The sequence below is a fragment of the Clupea harengus genome, chromosome 19 (assembly GCF_900700415.2).
Source record: "Clupea harengus chromosome 19, Ch_v2.0.2, whole genome shotgun sequence".
NCBI classification, from domain to species: domain Eukaryota; kingdom Metazoa; phylum Chordata; class Actinopteri; order Clupeiformes; family Clupeidae; genus Clupea; species Clupea harengus.
The window spans coordinates 22,864,970-22,868,184 of NC_045170.1; positions in this window are offsets into that span (position 1 = coordinate 22,864,970).

Below are 3,215 nucleotides of genomic sequence, written 5' to 3' on the forward strand. Positions count from 1 at the left end.
AGGCTAATTTGTACTTAACGAGACAAGCTTCTGGTGGACCGAGACGAGCTTCTGGTGGACCAACACACATTGAAGACTATAACAATGAAACTAGATTATGTGGTGGTAGATGATTTGGCAATCTTCATGGCAAAGATTTTACTGTAATATTTGACAGGACCCATCATGATGTTAGTAACCCAGGAACTAGTACAGAGCACACTAGTTATATAATCCATGGTGAGAATGTCCTGCCTGTGTCAGTGTCCTCTCCTGTTGTGTGTTTTCTCCCATCCCTAGGTCACTGGTGTGTGCAGAACATATATGCTGACCCCTCTCCTTTCACCCAAATGATACATCTGAAAAGGATGAAAGTTCAGTGTCTCCGTATAGAAAAGTGAGTGTTTGATTTTCCAACCAAGGGCAGTTCTCTCCCTCAGGTTGAGCTTTTCCAGGTATCTGTCTCCGGCCAGGGCCCTGGAGGCAGGAGCAGCCTGGGCAAACAGCCAACATTATGACCAGCGAGTCGCATAGCAAGGGATTGTGGCTGATTTATGAGAAGGCCGCTGCTTCCAAAAAAACAAGTGATCAAGTTTGGACCGGCTTGTCTGAGGGGCTGAGGGGGGGTGGGATGGTTGGCTGGAGGCGAAGACGGGGGCCAGGGGGTGTTGGGGGGGGGGCTGTGTTTGCTGACCCCCCACCTTCACCCAACCCCTTTGCCCCCGCACCCAACCCCACCTCGTCCTCTGATGTTCTGTGTGTCTTCGTTAATGAAGAAATTCTGGTACCTGGGTGAGACATTGCTCTCAGCTGAGTGGACACTGCCTCTGCCTCTGCCCATCCCTGTCCCACCAGCGAGGCCCTCTGCTCGCTCTCATCTCTCATCCAGCCCTGCTGACTCCCTCTCTCTCTCTGCCAGGCCTGCACACACACACACACACACACACACACACACACAGAGACACAGACACAGACACACACAGCACACTTAGCATATGACTGCACACACACACACACAGATGTGCGGAACACATAAACACACGTGCAGAAACACAGTGAAAAGTTACACTGACCACGATATTAAACAAATACACAAACCATTCTATCATACACATACAGCATCAGGAAGGGAAATGACATACAGACTCACTGACTGAATTTATTAGGCAGCGGAATTTCCAATCAAATCTAAAACCAGAGACTGAATCTGGGTATGTGAGGATAAATAGGATCAATTGTTTGGGTCAAAGTGTTGCCTTATTTTATAACTTTTCTTTACTTGCTCTGGTTTGTATCTGGATATGTGCACCGTTCAATGGTTTCTGCTCTGAAAAACATGAACTGCAATTTTGTACTTAGGGAAGACTGTGTGTTTCCATAGCTGTTTTCCAATGTGTCATATCAAGGCTATGTTGAAGAATAAGCTCGGAGGCATTTACTTTAGCTTACGTCTTCTCCAGAAATCAAGATAGTATTGGACTTATCCTGGTGTTGCAAAGCCAGTTTAGGATACATGTGGGCCATTTCACACATCCAGAAAGCCTTGCTAGCTGGCATAAGCTAATGTCAGTCACAGACACCAGTAAGATGGTAACTGGCTCTCTCACTATCCTGACAAGCTGCAGACAGTTGCAGGATGTTGAAAAGCGCTGTAAACAAACTCGCCGCTCCGCTCCAAGTTGTTGTTGCAGTGTTGCAAAATGCTGCATGCAGCCTCAGTGGAGAGTCACACAACATCTAGACATCTGGCAGGCCACTCTGAAGCATGGCAGTCAATGGACCTCCCTGGAAGCATCGCCATCAATGATTTTATACTTGATTGTGTGCAACATTTGTTGTCATTTTGTATCATTGATATAATGGAACTGAAGTCTTGGAGTAGCAATTATACATGCGTGCCATGTGGTTATCTATAAACAAATACAAAATAAATGTGGTTTACGATGTGGAAGCTTTGCTGATATGGTGAATGGTGTCTTGTCGGAAGGTGGTCTACATTAGAAAAGTGAAAAAGTCTAAAGACCTCTGGTCACTAAATTCATGGTTTGACCAACACAACAGCGCCCTCATGTGGCCAACAATATACAATACACAAACTTTGAAAAAAGAAAACAAAGTATGCCTTAAATCTTACCAAAGAGAAGACAGAGTTCAATCCTTGTTGTTGGAATATATACATCTTTTCAATGCATATTTCTTTGTACTTTCAACTGCAGAATTGGTGACACATTAGTTTATTAAAGGCTTGCCTTAATGAGTAGCCTTACTGACCTCCTGACCAAATTGTATGTCTTTCACAGAATCTATTAGCTTCATAGTTTTTGTCAGTTTTTATAGGGCTTGCATGTCTTTCAGCATGTAGAAAATATTCACTTTGCTCAAGAACATCTATTACGTTTTACTGACTGTCATCTTAATCACTGTTCTGACACAAAACAACAACAAAAGAAATCCTATAATTTCAAGTAAGCATTTCAATATCATTCTAAACTATTCGCTGCCTGAAGAGCTTCAGTAGTGTGCAGCAGCTAAATGCTCAGTAAGTGACCAATACAGGACTCCAAAGGAACTGCCATTGTGCTGCACTTTAGAGAAAACAAATGACGTAAGATCCTGGCCAAAACTCAGGGGTCATTCAGAAATCATGCCAGCAGCCTTTGGGCCCTGAGCTCATCCAAAAACAACAGCGGAGAGCAACGACCCGCAGAACTACCCAAAGCAAGTCCATTCAGCGACCTTGACCCCATTCATCATTTTACAGCTCCAATGCCACAACAAGGAAAAAAAACTGCATAAAAGGAAAAATAAAACATGCATGTATTTTCAGCTCATTTTTGCTTGAGTTACATCGCCCCCTGCAGGTTAGATTTTCAAACTCTTGCACAGGGAAAGCAGCTTCTTTCTCTTTTTTTCAATGGGCAGAAATGCCAACAAGCAGGTGGGGTTTGAACTTATTTATTTAAAAAAACAAACAAAAAAAAAGAAGCAGATTCAAACATGACGCCTTAAATTTTCCAGACACATTTCCACATGCAACAGACCATGAAATGTTACCCTCTAGTTAATCATTTTTTGTTGTGACCGTTAACAGGGAGAACTGATCAACAAAAGACAACTGTGTAGACACAGAGACTAATGGAAAGAAAGATAGAGACTGAAAAAGAGGAAGAGAGCCAGAGAGAGAGAGAGAGAGAGGGAGAGAGAGAGATGGGGTGAGAGAGAGAGAGATGGGGTGA